The sequence below is a fragment of the Alligator sinensis genome, unplaced genomic scaffold (assembly GCF_000455745.1).
Source record: "Alligator sinensis unplaced genomic scaffold, ASM45574v1 scaffold806_1, whole genome shotgun sequence".
Classification (NCBI taxonomy): Eukaryota; Metazoa; Chordata; order Crocodylia; family Alligatoridae; genus Alligator; species Alligator sinensis.
Window position 1 is genome coordinate 401,589 of NW_005842521.1, and position 8,246 is coordinate 409,834.

General features: G+C 42.9%; 1 protein-coding gene across 1 annotated transcript in view; it reads right to left on the reverse strand.

Annotated features, from left to right (window-relative positions):
• KIAA0930 (KIAA0930 ortholog) overlaps window positions 1–2,979 on the reverse strand; it is a 131,209-nt gene extending 128,230 nt beyond the window's left edge. The window contains exon 1 of the mRNA XM_014523683.2: window positions 2,966–2,979. The gene's annotated coding sequence lies outside the window, so the exon portion shown is untranslated. The remainder of the gene's footprint in view (window positions 1–2,965) is intronic.
• Between the last annotated feature and the right edge of the window lie 5,267 nt (window positions 2,980–8,246).

An 8,246-nucleotide genomic window follows, 5' to 3' on the forward strand; every position in this document is an offset into this window, starting at 1 on the left:
GGGTCTGAGGAGGTGTATGTGTGTATGGGAAGGGGGGCTGTATGGGGATGTGTACATGTGTTTGTGTGTGAGGAGTGCATGGGTTTGTGTGCACGTATGGAGGGGTGTATGTATATATGTGTATGAGAACATATGTATGGGTCTGGGTGTGTGTATGCATATGTATGGTTGTGTGCATGGGTATGTATGTGTATACATACATAGCTATGAGAGACAGACAGACTTAAGGTGACATGCACCTAGGAAGACATTCATCACCTTCCTTTGCCTCTCTTTGCTTTCCACCCACTGCTCCACCTCCCTCAGGAAGTATGTAACACTCCTGAAGCCTACCATTGATTTTATATCCATCTACCACTTTTTCTCTCCATCCTCTTTTGCTTGTTTTGCCCATGGCAGCCCTCAGGGAAGTCCCTGACAAGGGGTGTTGTTAAATACAGCAGATGTACTTAAATATGGTAAACCCGATAAGGGTTGTTAGCCAGATGTAGCTGAACATGGTTGACCAAGGGTAAAAGCTCTTCAGCTGCATCTGTTCAACTGGAGTTGGGGTTGAATAGATGCTATCCTATAAACACCCATGCCCCTTCATACACAAACACAAGTATGCCTCCCCAACATAAGTGTTACTATGTTTAGTTATCTTTTAAAACACAAGCAAGATGTCTTGCTTTAACTGTTGTTTATATTGTAGTAAACTTCAAGTCTTCAGCTATAAATCTGCAATGAAAAGGTTAAAACTCTTAAACAGCTTACACCTAGGTATAAGGTAGTGAATATAGATTTAGACATGTTTAGGAGAGCACCAATTAGCTAATAACATGGTCACTCAACAAACATTTCCTCCTGGGATCCAACATGAATCATAGAAAATGAGGGCTGGAAGGGACCTCAGGAGGTCACATGTAGTCCAACCCCCTGCTCAAAGCAGAAACCTCCCTAACCAGATCATCCCAGCCTAAGCTTTGATTAGCCAGGTCTTAAAAACCTCCAAGGATGGAGATGCCACAGCCTCTCTGGGTAACCTGTTCCAGTACTTTACTACCCTCCTGGTGAGGTTTTTCCTAATATCTAACCTAGATTTCCAATGCTGCAAATTGAGAACATTGCTCCTTGTTCGGTCATCTGCTACCACAGAGAACAGTCTAGCTCCATCCTCTTTGGAACCGCCCTTCACATAGTTGAAGGCCACTATTAAATCCCCTCTTAGTCTTTTCTTCTCCAGACTAAATAAGACCAGTTCCTTCAACCTCCCCTCAGAAGTCATGTGCCCCAGCCCCCAAACCATTTTTGTTGCCCTCTGCTGGACTCTCTCCAATTTGTCCACATCCCTTCTGTGGTAGGGGCCCCCAAAACTGAACACAATACTCCAGATGTGGCCTCACCAGTGCTGAATAGAGGAGGAAAATCACTTCCCTAGATCTGCTGGCAACACACCTACCAGTGCAGCCCAGTATGCTGTTAGCCTTATTTACAACAAGGGCACACTGTTGGCATATATTCAGTTTATTGTCCACTGTAACCCGCAGGTCCTTTTCTGTACAGCTGCTGCCCAGCCAGTCCCCAGGTTGTAGCAGTGCATGGGATTGTTCCATCCTAAGTGCAGGACTTTGCACTTGTCCTTGTTGAACCTCATGAGATTTCTTTTGGCCTAATTCTCCAATTTGTCTAGGTGTCTCTGAATCCTAACCCTACCTTCCAGCATGTCTACTACTTCCCCCAGCTTTGTGTCATCTGAAAACTTGCTGAGGTTGCACTCTGCCATCTCCCAAGTCATTGATGAAGACATTGAACAAAAAGAAGTACATGTCTATGTTATGTCTAACTAACAGTCATTGTTAGTTAACACGACCTAATTAGTATGTGTTAAAACACAGCTAAACATTCAATCTGACAGACAGTTCTTAACTAAACCAACAGCTATTTTAGCCATATGTCTCTGATGCCCACTATCAGCAAAACAATGTTTTCCTTGCCTGGTGTTCACCTACACCGGGGCGGGCAATTATTTCAGGCGGAGGGCCGCTTACTGAGTTTTGACAAGCCATTGAGGGCCACATGACAGGCAGCCAGGGGCAGATAAATATTAATTTTCTAAAATTTTTAGGGGCCCCGCAAGCCAGATAGAATGGCCTAGTGGGCCACATCTGGCCCATGGGCTGCAGTTTGTCCACCCCTAACCTACACACTAAGAACCAGGAAACCCTTCTGACCTATGAATGTTGCAAGCAAGGCCTCAGTCCGGTACAGATTTATATACATTTAAATTTAAATCTGTGCATAATCCCAATGTCACTCTTTACAGGATCAGAACTGAGGACTTCAAACGCTTTTAAGATATTCAGTGCAAGGACTGTCTAATTTTATGTTTGCATGGTGCTGAGAATGCTGCTTCCTCCCCCAGCTGTACTTCACAGGCAAGGCCATACTATAAATAAATATTAGTATTAATTATTTATTGATCTGAATGTATGAATAAATAATACATCATACTATACAGAGGGGTGCTGGGACCATGACACCAACAGTCAGGGAAGCACAAGGCTGCTTGGCTAAGGAGAGAAGGCCTCTCTGTGAAGCCAGGCCACCCATCTGCAAACTATTAAGAAACCAGTAGCAGATAGGGCAGCTCTATCAGTATGTTGGATCAGGGAGGCTAGTCCAGTTTGGTCATTCCCAGTTCTTCTAGGCACACCAGTAGGAAGGAACAGAACTCACCTAGGGACACAAGGCTTCAACTGCCTGCCTCCCACAGGCACTGTGCTTCCCCTACACCCTATTGACAGGTGAGGAAGAATTTCTCAGAGGGTGGAGTCAGCCACTAACCAGCTATCAGCTGCAACAGAAAGGAGAGTATCTATCTTTCTAGAGAAAACCCATCTTTCTGAGGGCTCTTTCTAGGACCCTAGGGATAAAAACCATACTGAGGCCTTCAAAGCCTCTGGACCAGATCATTGGAACCTACCAGTAATCCCTTTGGTTCTTGACAGCTGTGAGATTCTGTAAAGCTATAGGAGGTCCGAGTGGCACTGCTCCTCTTGCACAAGCACCATAAAGATCAAGAATCCTTCTCTGGGCTGGCTTTACTGGAAAAAAACATTACTACATGCCTGATGAACAGTTGCAGAGCACAAGATGGGAACAGCCTGTACAGTCCCTTGTGGGAGGTGGAACAATTTACAGGACAACACCCCAAGTTTGCATGGGAAACAATCAGCACCATTTACATTGGGAACTGTATAGACAACTAAGCAAGCAGACAGTTTCTTCCTTAGGGTACTCTCAGTTATAAGTCACTGGCCTACTCTTTTGAAGGTTAGTTAGCCTTTTATGACTTATTAACAATGTTTCTGTGCTTAGTGTCACATCACTTACTTGTAAATTCATTATGTACTCAGTAAAATTTTCCCTTTTGCAAAAAAACCCACATAAGTGGAACTTAAAAGGTATACAAGCCATAAAACCAATTTTTAAGTGCATATTAAAGGATACAGGAGTCTTGTATCAGGACTTGTGTTGGACTTCAGTGATACAAAGCATTTGTAATAACTTCCTGCACAAAGGGAATTTCATAGCAAGCAAGGGATAAAGGAGGAAAGGAAGTTTTATTATGGTAAATGATATAATATAATTTACCATAGTCATGAAAGTGAGTTGTATTAAAAAGTCTATTTTTGGTTCAGTTAAGTTAGCCATAGTAAGTTTGTTTGAAAGGACATAAAATATACTGTAGGGATACTAATTCTTAAGGATTTGCAAGATGATTTTTACTCGTAATTTTAAGTATATTATTTTTTGATAATTATTTCCTAGATGAAGATTATGGTGCAGAAACAATTGTCATCCCAGACAAGGGACTTCTGCAGTCTTTGTATCAGAGGAGATAACTATTTTTCAAGTACAAAGGTATGCATATGCATATCCACTTTGCTTGCACTTTTTCCTAGGTTCTTAATCCTGGCTGGAGTGCAAGTAGAAACAGCAGAAATCTGTTCCATGCTTTTAACCTCCGGATTGTTTGTTGCTGGCCTGGAAAACAAGTAGTTTACAGCCTCCGTAGAGTTATAAATAAAGGCCTTACTCTTGGTAGACCTTTTTCTGTATCTGTTGAAAGGATATGGATTTAGGGGTGTCAAGTAGTTTCTAGTTGGAGCTGCTACTGAAGCATGGTTTGGGGTCAGTCATTAGGCATCTCATTGCCTAGTATCCTTCCTCATACACACAGTTTTCCAAAATACCAAGAACAGTGCATGGCTATCACCAATTTTACAGCATCTTTTGCCACTCACAAAATTCTCCCTCACTCCTGTTTGTCAGGCAACCACTCCAGCTCTTCCCATTTAAGGTCTTTCCTGCCCATCCCAACACAAGCTTCCTCCATGATCTACTTGATACTTTTCTCATCTTCATCCTGGTCAGTAGACAGTCACCTCAACATCTCTTCAGTTTACAGAGATCAGTGGATAAACTCTTCCCTTTGCTCCTCACCCTCTCCAATTCCAGGTTCTCAAACTAGTAGGAGCCAGCTGGCAAACTCTAGTTCTGCTTTCCTGTACCTAGCCTTCTATATAGCTTTACTGCCCTAGCACTTCCACATAGAAAAGTCAGCAAGCCCACTCTTCTGCCATTGTTTCTAGTTCTAGACCTGAAGATCTGACTCAGAAAGTCCACACATAAGCCTCTCTGCTGTTTTCCTTGAGGTATGCATAGGCACACCCACCTTACTTACACCTATTCACCCCATTTCAGCCTCCTGCTTTTCAGCTATCCCAACTACAGCAGGCAACTAGCTTTCTACATGCACCTATTAGCTTCAGGTGCTTTTAGCTTCCTGCCTGTTCAGATCGAGATGGAGCACACCTGCTGCATCACAAAAGCACCGAACTTACTTTACTAAAAGGAACGAAAGGCTGGCGCTGTGTTAGTTGGGTAGCCATCCACAGGAGGAGTTACAAAACTGAGGTGCTAACTGGCTCTGGTCATGAATGACTCAGTGATAATTAGTAAAAGAGGCATCCACCTGGCATCCTACCCAAATTCCAGTTTGGGTGTTGACATTATGCCTTGCCCCTGGTGTTGTAATCTCATTTGTCCATCTTCTTTGATGATAGAGTGTTCTTGTCATCATTACAATGAGTGTCAGGCATCTGATCCCCCAACCTCAATACCATGTGAAGTTCTCCTTGGAATACTAGTAAGTGCTAGCAGGGTCAGAACTCAAAATTGTCATTGTACTTGGTGAAGGGGAGTGATCTCTATGCATGCAATTTTGTAAAGCAGTTGGCAGCTTGATACTGCATAAATCAAGAATATAACAACACAGGATAAGAATTGGTCATGGATTTAGGTTGAATGTTTTGTCTGGCAAAAATGTAAAACATTCATAGTAAAAATCCTGAGGTACCCTAGGGTTTATCATTACTGCAAAGTGTTATTATCCAGATTAGTTAATAGAAGTCTAGTTTCCCTAACTGATTATGAATCTCTTGTTCCAGTCTTACAGTGTTGCATTTTGCTTGCAACAATTAGCAAAATATATGTTAATAATTTCAATGCGTCTGTGAATTTCAGTGTGTTTGATTTATTTCTAACAGATCAGTCTAATCCTTTATATAAAACACCCACAACAACCCTGATCCTAAACAGTCTTATGCACCTACTAAGCTTTGTGTGTGTGGATAAAGCCATCAAAGACACTAGAACCATAATATGTCTTTGCAAAACCAGATCTTTTCTTTGTAATTCAGTGGAGTTGTGGTAGGCCTTCTTAGTCAATTAAATAAATAATTACAGTATATTGCATTTCTGTAGTGTCCATCTCAAATTTCTCTTCCAACATGAAAGAATTCAACCTCAAAACACCCAAGTGAGGCAGATGAATACCCATTCTACAGCTGAGAAAATGGAAACACCTAGGTTAAGCCACTTGAAAAGTCTGCATCAGAATCAAAAATGGATCTAGAGCCTTCCTTCTCATTGAAAATGCTGCCTCTCTCTCTGGTTCTCTGCTGCTTTCTACTTAGAGCAGGACAACAGGGGTCCATCATGTAAATATATATAGACAACTTAATTTTGCAGTCTTTATCTAAACATAACTTGCATTTACCTCAAGGAAGATTTGACTTTACAGTTTGCAGTCTTTTCTGTCTTTAGATTCTAAATTTATCTTGAAGTCCTCTGGAATTAAAGGCAATATGTAATTTTAGGGTGGAATTTTCAATAGAGTTCAATAGTGGCCCAATTCTGTTCCTACTGGGCGCGTCTACATGAGAGGCTTTGAGCGCATTAGAATAAATCTTCTGCACGTTAGCATGGTGGCCAAAGTCTGTGCTAATGTGCAGTAGATTTAGTCTAACGTGCATTAACATCACTTAAAAAGCATTCATCTGTGCAGTAGCACTAATTATGGCACTTTAAGTTGGTACCTGCAATACTTAATGCACTGTAATTATGGCACATTAATGAATGTGTAGACATGCCCACTGAATTAAAAATTAAGCCAGCAAAAAGTATTTTAGAAAATCTAAGCTTTAAGATATTATAAACTATCACATACAGCACTGTTTGCTTTCGATTTTCCCACAAAAGTGAAAAAGAGAAAGCAATATTGTTTCACCATTGCCTTACAGAAAATAAGTACTATTAAGGGATAAAATGCCTCTTGCTTCAGGGAATAAGCCAGCTACAAGCTGGTGGGCAATATATGCCAAAACCAACCAGTATGGGGCCCCTTGTACTATTCTCTAAGTTATCTAGTAACAACCACAAATACTGGAATAAAGCAATCTGGAATGGTCTGAGGTGACATGGTAAGTCCTGGGTTGCTCCAACTGCAGTGGAATTACATCCAGGAAAGTTTTGCCCAAATAACAGCTAACAGATTGGGGGAAATAATACCAAGAAATACTTTGAGGTTGAAACTGCTAAAACCAGAGTGGTGGTTCTCAATTTGGGTCCTGTGAGACTCCAAAGCTGGTGCTGCTGCTACAGCCAGGTAGAGCTGTCTGGCATATCTTTGTTTCCAGGAGGGGTGTGCTGGGTATACCAAGAAGTAGGTGCAACAGGAACTCCCATCCCCTAGCATGGGGGATAGTTCTGCAGGGCTACAGCTGGGCAACTAGGGCACAAGCATACACTGACCAAGGCACAGGTGCTGGAATGAAGAGGGGATGTTAGAGTGACAGCAGGGGTCTGTGCTCAGCAGGGATTCACCCAGAGGCTGTTCACTCAGGCAGGACAGGTGGGTTGAGCCTGGCCAGAATCAATGTTCACTTTATAGCCTGGTTTCCTCTCCCAACCCTACTGTGGACATCTCCTGTGTTGACCTTTTCACAGCCAAATTAAGGCTTTTCAAGGCAGGATCTACATGCAGATCATCAGCACATGTGAGATTGTTGATGTAGGAGAGAGCAAGTGAGGCTGACAAAGGAACTCTGCCCTAGATCTCCACTGCGAGCCTGCAACCCCTAAGTGAGCCCAGGCTTGCAGGTAAGACTGCATGTCCTGCCCTTCCCCATCCTTCTTCTTTTCTCAGCACAATGCTTTTCCCACCCCAATCTGTGCCCAGGATACAGAGCTAATTAGTAGGGCTGTGTGAAATTTTGCTGGCCATTTCATTTTGACCCTATTTCGACCAATTTCAAGGTTGAAACAGCAAAATGGGAATGAAACAAAGGCTGTCAAAATAGCCTCAAAACAAAATGAGGCTGGTCGAAATGTTTCAAAAGTCTGGGGATGGGGAGCTAAGGATCGCTGTACCAGCAGCATAACTAATTAGTAGGGCTGTGCAAAACAGCACCGTTCCATTTTGCCTTAAGTTTTGACGGTTGGACGGAACAGTGTTTCGTACCGAATTTCATTTCAAGTCAAAACAACTGTTCCTTTCTGTCCAAACAGAAAGGCTGTTTCGATGCTATTTTGACGATTCACTGGGGATGGGAAGTCAGCCAACCCAACTGGGCTGACTTCCCATCCCCAACGCTAGATCACGCCGGGGCAGGAGGCAGCCCATCCGGGCTGCTTCCCAGTCCCCCGCACTAGATTGCGCTGCGGGTGGGAGGCAGCCCTGGGCAAGCAAGTAAGTGGAGGGGGGAAGGTGGGGAGGGGAAATTGAGGCCCCTGTACAGAGAGAGCTGGACAGGTCTGACTTTTGTATGTATTTTTGAAAGGGACATGTTGGCAAACCAGTTATTGTCTCGATAGGGTACTAGAAACAAATTCAATCCCTGTCCCAAAATCACACCAAA